Genomic DNA, 11,270 nt, shown 5'->3' with positions numbered 1-11,270 from the left:
AATTGACTGTCAAATTAGAAAACAAAGGAATATTTTAAAATTATGTAACTTTGAAATAAATTATAAATTTGATTTAAAAATGCAATTAACTTTAGCAAATATTGAATGTTTAACCACCATACAAATGTGAGGTATGTCCCATTTCTATCTCAACAATAACCAAGTGCCCCATTCCATTCCCAAAAGGCGTTCAATCCCATGGACCTAAGTCTAATGTGTCAATTTATATCTTTGGTTCATATCTCTACCCTGGATACTCTAGGTGAAAAAACAAACAAGCAAACAAATCTTTGTTTAAATAAACTTTAAATATGACTTGTTTTTAGATTTTCAGACACGGGGGATAACTGGAGAGAATGTCTAGAGTTGAGAGCTAGAGTGTCGTATTCATGGAAAAGCAAAGAGGTCATTATCATTAGATTGAAGAGGTCATCATGCATTAAGATGTAAGAAGAATGAAAAAAGTAGAAGATTAGGTTAAAAATGACTTTGAATGCTAAAAAGAGAATTTTTGTATTTGATTCTGGAGGGAACTGGGAGTTATTGGAGTTTAATGAGGAGAGGGTCAGATTTCAACTTTGGAAAAAGGAGTTTAATGACTGAAGGCAGGATATGTTAGAGTGAAGAGAGAGATGAGATAGACCTACTTGCAGTCTATTGCAATATTCTAAGCATGAGTTGAAAAGGACCTGTACCAAGATGGTGGCAATATGAGAGGAGAGAAAGAAGTATATGCAAGAGGTATTGCAAAGATGAGATGGACCATCCTTGACAACAAATTGGATGTGGGAATGTGGGTGAGAGATAATGAGAAGTCGACAATGTTATCTAGTGTGGAAGTCAGTAAAATTGGGAGCTTCGTGCAGTTTTTAGTAATAGAAGATAGGAATAGGGGAAGGTTCATGGGAAAAGGTAAAGAGTTGCGTTTTTGACATGTTGAGTTGAAGATGTCTATGTCTGAAAGACATTTGAACATGTGAGATTAGAAATCAGCAGAGAGTTTAGAGCAGGACAGGTTTGTATGAGAATTTTCAGGATTGGAATTAAATCTTTTGGAGCAGATAAGATTGTCAAGTGTAATATGAGAGGAAGACCCAAAGAGGATTCATGATAGAGTCCTGTTGAACAATTCTGCTTAGAGAGCATGACCTGAATGAGAAACAAAAGGTGACTGAGAAGAAATGGTCTGATTGGAAGGAGGAAAACCAAGAGAGGATTGTTCTAAGACTTACTAAAGAAAAGAAAGCATTAAGTAGAAGTTGATGATCAACAGTCTCAAAGGTTACAGAGAAGTCAAGAAGAGTGAAAACTGAGAAGAGGCCAGTGAATTTGAAAATTCATAAATCATTGCTTACTTTGGAAGAACAATTTTTAGTAGAATGCTGAAATCAGAAGCAAAAATAAAATGGATTAAAAAGTAAACGAGAGGAAAGAAAGTGAAATCCTCCATTGTCAGTAGATTTTTTTGAGTTTAGCCACAAAGACAGAAGAGATATAGGATTTAGTACTGTATACAGGAAAAAAAAATAGTTTTCAAAAGGTGAAAGAAGGAGCTTTTAAATTATAAGTCAGTAGGGCAGCTAGGTGGTGTAGTGGATAAAGCACTGGCCTTGGAGTCAGGAGTTCCTGGGTTCAAATCCAGTCTCAGACACTTAATAATTACAATTACCTAGCTGTGTGGCTTTGGGCAAGCCACTTAACCCTATTTACCTTGCAAAAAACCTAAAAAAAAATATAGGTCAGTAAATTTTACTTTCTTTCCTAGAAAAAAAATTCTAGAATGCATCTAGGGATGGCTAGTGAGCATACAAAAAGAGAAGTGGAAATATTGGGAATAATTGGTTGTTGTCCTTTGTTCTCAAACAAAACCAAAATGATATCACTCCATTGTGGGGTCAGGTTAGGAATACTTAATATAGATGGAAAGACAGAATGAGCTTTTTTTCAGGTTGGGTAAAAGATGGGATTGTTTGTAGGTGGTAGGAAATGATCCAAGAGTCAATGAGAGATTGATGTCAAATAAAAGGATGAACAATCAAAATCAAATTGCTTGCCTGTTCAAGGTATGGGAAGGGGAAGGAGGAAGGGGAAGAATCTGGAACTCAAAAATAAAAAAAATATTGTTAACAATTTTTACTTGTAATTAAGAAAAAGTTAATGAAATAAAAATAACCATGAAAAAGGAGATAAATGACCAAAAGGGAACAACAAAGGGGTCAATATCTTTAAGAAGACATGAAGAATAGGATTGACTGAACAAGTAGAGATTAGCTTTGGTAAGGAGTAAGGTCATCTCCGCATGTAAGACAAGACAACTGATGATGATGGCTCCAGATATAGCGGATAGCATGTGGAATGGGTGGAAGAGAACAATTCATTCCAATGGCCATAAGGTCAGCTGAAGCATGTGCTGTGGAACACTTAAGATCATTTAAGGAAAGAATGAAGGAGAAGATATTACATAAGGTATTTGATTTATAAGAGATGAGGAAAGGAAAAAATAAGGAGCTCAAGACAAAAGGTCTCGATTTTTTTCCCTAAAATATGATGCAACATTCTCTTCTGAGAGGGTTGGACATGGGGGGGGGTCATAAAGGTTTGAAAAGGGATAAAAATATTTGGAAGAGGCACTGTGAAGAGTAGTTTCATAAAGTACTTGTAGCAGGATTATCTAGCAGCCATGGGAGTCCAGTTGAAGTTGTGAAATATAAATTTGTAGTTGACCCAATCAATGTTGCATGATTTTTTCTACATTTGTTTAGCAGTACATGTGAAGGAACATAGGTAGTGGATGGTAGGAGTGGTCCAAGGCTAAGGCTTAACAGGGAACTATTGGCAAAATGTTAAAGGAACCAGAGATTCAAAGTAATAATGGAAGCTAGAAGAGAGAAAGGAAAGGAAATTATCATCTTCAAATGATGATAGAATTAGAGAACCCTAGAAAATTAATTAAAATTTAATTAATAACCAATGATTTCAGATGACATAAAATAAATTGACATAAATCATTAGCAATTTGGTAAATTACCACAATTCTACCAAGAAGAGTTCAAAAGAAACATTCCATTTAAAACCATTTCAGTATGAATAAAAGGTTCATAATCTATCTACCAAGTTAGAGTCAGGAATTTATATGACAATCGCAAATACAGAAATAAAAACAAACAATAAGCTAAAGAACTATTCATTTATCATGGGCAGATCAAAAAAGTAATAAAAATTCCAATACTGTTTCAATTATTTGCCTTCTATTTAGTGCCACATACATTAAAATGTAAAACGACCACTTAATGATGGGAAAACAAACAAGCAAAACAGAATTGATATGGAACAACATAAGAGAAAAGAACATCAAGGAAAATAATAGGGAAAAGTGGAAGGGAAAAATTCTGGAATTGCCAAATCTCAAACTTTAGTACAAATCAGTCATCATCCAAATACTTTTGCTATTGGTTAAAAAATAAGGAGCTTGAGAGCTTGAGAGGTGGAACAGGTTAGATTCATAACACACGGAAGCAACTGAAACTAGTGGTCTATTATTTTAAGGATGAATCTTCCTGACTCTGAGCCTTTCTCTCTAACCACTGTGCACCTAGCTATCCCAAGTTGTTGTTAAGAGCCATTAAATCTTACTTCTGACATATCATGGAAAAAGAGAGGCATGGATTAAACTTTATAGATACTTATCACATTTGGTAAGACACAGTTTATTTAGTCCATTCAAAAAACAGAATCGCATTAAAAATTAATGTAGTTGATGCCAAGTGAAGTGAAACCCAGGAAAACACTATGCACATTAATAGCAACATGATATGATGATTAATTATGATGAATAAACTTCCTCTCAGCAGATCAAGGGACGATGCTAAAAGATATGTGATGGAAATGTCATCCACATTCAGAGAAAAAAATCATGGAGTCTGAATGCCAACCAAAGCATACTATTCTCACTTTTTAAATCTATAAATTGTTTCTTTTTAATGAATTCTCTCCCATTCTGATCCTTCTTCCGTAACATGACTAATATAGAAGCATGTTAAACATGATTGTACATATATAACCTAGATATATATAACAGATTTCTCATTGTCATGTCAGAGTGGGGAGGGAAGAGAGGGAGGTATAAAAATGTGGGACTCAGTAGATTACAAAAGGATGAATGTTGAAAGCTATCTTTACATATGTAATCGTGTATGCATATATATAATATATGATTGGAAAATGTAATAAAATAGCATTCAAAAATTAATTTAATGCAGTCAAAAAATCTTGTGATCATAAGTAATCTGTATAAAACACTAGAAACAAAACATTCAAATCGCATAGCACAAAATAAATCTGGAAGTAAATGGTGGATTCTTGTCCTTCATTATTGAAGAAGACCAAAATGACATTGCTATGTTTGAGAAAAATTACAGTGTGTCTGAATATGGATTACAGTATAAGAGAAATATTAAATTCTACAATTCCATCAAACTGTAAAAAATAGAAAAATGAGATAAAACAAAAGAGGTTCCTGTTATTTTGTAAGAATTGTACTTCGAGATATCTGATAAATATCATTTTTCATATCTTCAAAGACTTTGGGTTATATAAATGGGAATTAAATTCTGTCAATATATAAAATATCAAATGATAGAGAAGAGGAATAAGCAATTTTGTGAACTGCAGATTAACACTGTAGTAATTAAAAGATGTATGTCTAAAAATTATCTTATTCTCTTAGAGGCTGATTTCTTCTGTAAAGATGCCAAGGACCAATTAGAATGTCACGTCAGAAGAAACTTGCCATCAAGGAGTTAAAGATTATCAACATGTCTGCTTCTGTAAAGAAATCCCCCCCCCAACTTTGGCTGATTCTTTGATATTTTGCCATGCAAATAATACATCTTAACTTTGGCAGAATTACTACTAATAAAGTCACCGAGTTTCTGTCCCATTCCCAATTGTCTCTTTACAAATGGGATGTATGCTTTACAGAAGATTATTGTTGCTTTAAAAAATGCATATGATATGTTTTTGAGATGTCTGCTCATCATTTTTGATAACCACCACTTGTTAAATTGTTAAACACACATGGAACACTATTGTTCTATTAGAAACCAGGAGGGATGGGAATCCAAGGAAGTCTGGAGGGATGTGCATGAACTGATGCTGAGTGAGATGAGCAGAACCAGAAAAACATTGTACACTCTAACAGCAACATGGGGGTAATAATCAAACTTGATGGACTTGATCATTCCATCAGTGCAACAATCAGGGACAATTTGGGGCTGTCTGAAATGGAGAATCCCATCTGTATCCAGAGAAAGAACTGTGGAGTTTGAACAAAGACCAAGGTCTATTACCTTTAATTTAGGGGGAAAAAACTGCTATCTTATTGTCTGATCTTGCTATCTCTTATACTTTATGTTTCTTCCTTAAGGATATGATTTCTCTCTCATCACATTCAACTTAGATCAATACATACTATGGGAATGATGTAAAGACTGGCAAATTGCCTTCTGTGGGGGGTGGGGAAAGGAAGTAAGATTAGGGGGAAAATTGTAAAACTCAAAATAAATAAAATCTTAAAAAATACTTATAACTACTACACCATGAAAACAGGTATTTTATCAGTTCTCTATGTAAAGTAAGGCAAAGGTGCTTAGGAAATTGCAGCTTTAACTCTCAGAATTTTTGCTTAGGATGAGCAGAAACCTGCCTTTCTACAACTTCCACCCACACACGTTGTTTTTCTTTAAGAACAAGCACCTTATTATCTAAGGTTTCTCTGATCTAGAGATTCTCACTTCTTTCTGCTGACTCTTCTAGCCTTTGTTCTCTAGCCTTTTTCATCCCTCAGATCCTGCTTTTATAGATTCTTCAAATTGTTAAGATCCAGTTTGTTGTGATTGCTTAGATCCAACGTAAGGAATAGTATCTTAGACCTAAGATTCATGGCAGATTCATTGACCATTGTTTCATGGCCTGAAGGTAGATGAGGATAAGGATGGAAGTAAGAGTACCATTTACTTGGAAATATTGTTCTCTGTTCTGATGTCTTTTTGTAATTGATAAACTATAGAGCAAGAAGAACGTTAGGCATTGGCTAGGGGATGAGAAACTTTATCTTATTAGGATCAGAAAAAGTAACTAAGCATGAAGTGAGTGGGCCAAATATGTCTTTATATATCTGAAACATTGACTCATGGAAGGAGGATTTGTCCACCTTGCCCCAGAGGTCAGAATTAGGAACAATATATGTAAGCTGTGGCCAAGTAAACAATGCAAAGAAAATCATCTTAATAATAAGAGTTGCCCCAAATACAATTAGTTCTATTCAGAGATGGTCATAGTAAAGCTAACATTTACAAAGCTATTTATAGTGTGAAAATGACTGCATACCATTTAATGCTCATAAGAACCCTGTCAAATGTGGATTATAGATATCCTTGTTCTCATTTGTAAATGAAAAAACTAAGACTCAGATGGGTTAAGTGACTTGAGCAAGGTAATAAAGCTAGTAAGAGTCGGAGAACATGGTCTTCCTGAGTCCTTCCAGCACTTTCACTCTTATCTTGGAGGTGTTCATGTAGAGGCTCAGTGATCATTTACTTAGAGAAGATTCTTGTCCAAGCATGGGTTGGGCTCAATGGACACTGGTGTGTCTTTCATCTGAGGGATTCTCAGATAATTTCAAGAACATCCTCGTGACAGATGACAAATCTAAGTAGCACAAAGTGAGTATTAGGTAGCAGCAGAAATGAAAGTGAAAATTGTTTGTTTCTTTGAACTCATATATATCTTTTCTCAGCTGCAGAACAAAAATTTACACGTACAAAATTTCCCAGCAACTATGTAAATACTATAATTGCATCCATCTCCTTCCTTTTAAACTAGTTTCTTCTCTTCTATGATTGTTTTTCTCTGTTTAATGAAAGAGAATGTTTTATCTGCTAACATAAACCCATAGGAGAGAAAAATATACTTGGGAGTCCAAAAAAGCTGAATTCAGATTCCTTACTGGATAGATTGAGGCAGTCTGCTGAACGTGACATCTTGGTTTCCTTATGGGGAAGTCATATGGGCTAGATGAATTCTTAAGAAGTTTCTCCTCTGAAACAGTTGGAAATCCCATGAGTCAATTGTGTGAACAATGACAACTGAAGAAAATGGAAATTTAGAGGAATATAACTAAAAATTTGATGGAAACATTTGGAGCTTACTAGAAGTAAGCTAATTCATTTGCCTCATTTTTCCAATAAGGAAACAAGAATCTAGAGAGAGGAAATGAACTGTCCAAGGTCATATATTTTGATGGCAGATTCAGCCATCTTTTCCACTTTGCTTATCTGACTCCTATAGCTCACCCTTGGATTCTTCTTTAAAATTTGTAAAGTGTTTTACAAAATTTGCTATTCATCTCTGATGATCTGTTCATTAGAATGTGAGCTCCTTGAAGGTTGTTTTTACCTTTTTTGCCAAATTCATAGTAATGACCTAAGCAATGCTCATTGACTTGATGACTTATTTCCTTCGAGGTGGGTACTAGTATCCCCCTTTTACAAAGGAGGAGATAGAGACTGAAAGAGACTAATTGAACCTGTACCACCCATCTCTTAAGGTTATTAAGAATTAAGAGAGACAATGCATACAGAGCCCTTTGAAAACTGTGAATCCTATTCAAATATAAGATACTATTAAGATCTTCATATTGAAGATTTCTTTTCATTTTTTTCATGTTATTTCTAAAATTATTAAAGTGATCATTTTATTTATTGATTTTGGTTTTTGCAAGGCAGTGGGGTTAAGCGATTTGCCCAAGATCACACAGCTAGGTAATTATCAAGTTTCTGAGGGTGGATTTGAACTCAGTACTCCTGACTCCAGGGTTGGTGCTCTATCCACTGCTCGACCTAGCTGCCCTATAGTGATCATTTTTTTTTTTAAAAAAAGTATCTTTACTTAACACACATTTGCGGGACCTGGGACTTATACTAGATAATAATCAGAAACCTGCCATCAAGAGATTTAAACTTTGCTTAGGAAACTCATTTTTTGTTTATTGTTTAAATCTTCATTTTTGCTGTGAAAAGGATGGTATGGTAGCCCAAAGAGGGATCTGCATTAGTGGGAGGATATTTTAACCTGTTTTTGAAGCAACGTTATTTTAGCAGCTGTCATTAGGAGGGAGTAAACACTTTGCAGGTGGGCTCCCTGCAACCACTGACACTTTGAGGACCTGAAACTAGACTAAGTGAAAATTGGGACATTTTTAATACAGCAAATTTAAATACAATAAATTTAAAATTTAAAATGACATAAACCATAGATAATGTCAATTTGTGCTCTTCTAAATCATTTTTTCACCTGGAGACATCCTTTGTCTGGTTTAGTGTTTTGTTTCTATTTTTACTTAGCACGTTAATTTAAAAAAAAAGCTCTGCCTTTGTGAGAATTATCAGGTATTGTTGGGGGAGTAGATATATTTGGACAATTTAAATCATGTTTAATTTTTGCTATCTCAGGACTCATCTGAGTCCAACTACCCTACCCCCCACCAAGACTCATTCCCTTTGCCTTAATATTTTTCTGTCCTGTCAAGGATTTTTGTCTTCAATGTGATTACATTTGAATATCTCTAGGTTATACCATGAACTCTTCCATATGTTCTCTTTGGCTCCATGAGGTCTCCCATGAACTTCTTCCAATGTTTTCTACATTTTAACCCAATAACCTCGTTGCTCTTTCGTTTCCTGCCTTCATGCCTTTGCACTGGCCAGGTCATCCCTCATGCCTGTGGTGCTCTCCCCCTTGTCTCTGCCTTGATCTCAGTCATAGAACTCAGCTCAAGTGCTGCTCCCTTCATGGTGCGCTTCATCCTTCTAGTCTACTTCATCCACTGTTGTTATTTTGCTTTAGACATTGTGCGTTTCCTCATCTAGGGAGAGGCCATTTCTCCACAGAAGAATGCAAATTCTGAGAGAGTAGGGACTACTTCATTCTTATCCCCATAACCCCCCTCCCCAGTATAGTGGCTGACACATTAATAGGTACAAGTCCACAAGAATAAAACGTGTTGAACCAAACTGAATTAAAATTACAAGACTTTGTTCTTGAAAAGTGATCAGTTTTCTGTTTTTCCTTAAACTTCCCACCCCCATTAAAAAACAAAAAATTAAGTTTCATTATTTAAGAAGCACAAGATGGATGAATGGATAAATGAATGAAACTCATACATAAAATTTCACTAAGCTCTGACAACGTTCCAGCTTCTGTGCTAAATTCTTATGATACTAGTGCCTTAAAAATGAAATCATCCTGGTTTTCAAGGAATTTAAGAGTCCAAAGGGGAAGACAATGTAGTAGAAATTTTATTATGCAATCCCACAATGTATGCATATGTATGGGTCATGTTTTATATGAGGAGTTGTATTTATGTGTATATTTACATATGTACATAAAAGTCCACAGACAAAACCATGCATCTAGATCACGTACACGCACACAGTCTTTTCCATTAGCCTCTAAAGTCTATGAAAACAAGGATGACATCACTTTTAAGGTATTTGTATCATCAGGACATAGCACAGTGCTTGGCCCCCATGGGAGTTGCTTATTGTTTTTTTTCTATCTACTTTTCTATCTACCTATGATATATTTATCATCTATCTATCTATCTATCTATCTATCTATCTATCTATCTATCTATCTATCTACCTATCTATCTATCTACCTATCTATCTACCTATCTATCTATCTATCTATCTATCTATCTATCTAGCTATCTATCTAGCTATCTATCTAGCTATCTATCCATTTACCTATGTATCTATCTGTTGGTCTATATGCCTATAACCTTGTGTATGATCATGAGTTTAGATATCCACACACATTTGTTCATATATCTCAGCAAAGGGCAAGTCTCAGGAAATTAGAAATTAGCAAGTTCATTCATATGGAAGTCAGACTCAGATACTTTTAGTTCCCTTTTGCTTATCATGCCTAGAGCATTATAGAGAAAGCAGCTCACAAGAATCAGTGAATGACAGCTTATTGCTTAGCTAACTGGTACCTAGTATGTGGACAGGAACTCTATTAAGTGATGGGCAGTTAAAGAAAGGCAAAAAATAAATCAGGCTCTGTCCTCAAAGAGCTCACAGATGAACAATGAATCATTAGCTGGTGGTCTCTACTGGGCCCTCAGGTCAACTAAATTTAGTGAACTAGTTGAGTTTCAACTCATCGTGGTGGGTTATGACTGAATAAGTAGTCATATGATGTAGGACTGGGGATTTTGTATTGAAAACCCAGTTGGGTGAATGTTGTCATAACCAAAAAAGGTTAATTCAGTCTTAGGTTAGGAGATTAACTGAATAACAATAAGCTTTAGTGAGATCTCAATTTTAGTATTATATTTTATTCTTTTCTGGCTTTCATTTTTCGGAAGGACTTTTCCAAATGAATGGAATATAAGAATGAAAAATAAAATACTGGAGAATCTTGGGATCATTTCATGTAAGGATTGATAGTTAGAACTTGGGCATCTAGCTAGCAAAGAATGATATAGGAATGAACATTCTGGGATAGCACCAGATAAGGAGAGGCAGAGGAGAGAAAGAGGGATTGGAGTTAGGAGGACCTGAGTTCAAATTCTGCCTCAGACACTATTAAGATGTGTGCCCTTGGGAAAATCATATATTCTTTTTTGTCCTCAGTCTCCTCATTTGGAGCTTCAAGAGGCTAGAGTTGATGTCCTAAACAATCATTTTCAGTTCAAAATGTTCTTATGCAATCCCAGCTCTGCCCAAGTCTAATACATGAGTTCTACCATGGGTTGAGTTTCTAGTAGACCCCAGACCAAGAGTCAGGAAAATGTCACTGAGCTATTTTTAACACCAATAATTGTCACAATTCCAGGACAAAAACCAACAAGCAAAATCCCTTCCCTTTCACCTCATAAATTTAAGAAGATTGACTCTTTCCCTAAGACATAGATGCTATAGACAGGGGAGGTCAGATCCAGTTTGAATCTTCTTGGAGAATCAGTTGTTAAATCTTGTGTGAGCAATTATAAATTGAGAAGTCAGGGCTTGATTTTCTTAATTGTTGATTGACTAGATTTAAGAAAACTATAGAGAAAATGTTAATAATGCAAATTACATTTGTTTATTTTTTCATATTTTTACATGTAAAAATTTTAAGAATAATTTTGAGTTTCAGATTCTTTCGTTTTGTCCTGTCCATCTCCCCTCCTTGAGAAGGTACATGTTTTTATAATGGTTATC

This window comes from Macrotis lagotis, chromosome 1, assembly GCF_037893015.1.
Source record: "Macrotis lagotis isolate mMagLag1 chromosome 1, bilby.v1.9.chrom.fasta, whole genome shotgun sequence".
NCBI lineage: Eukaryota > Metazoa > Chordata > Mammalia > Peramelemorphia > Peramelidae > Macrotis > Macrotis lagotis.
This window is presented reverse-complemented; position numbering follows the sequence as displayed.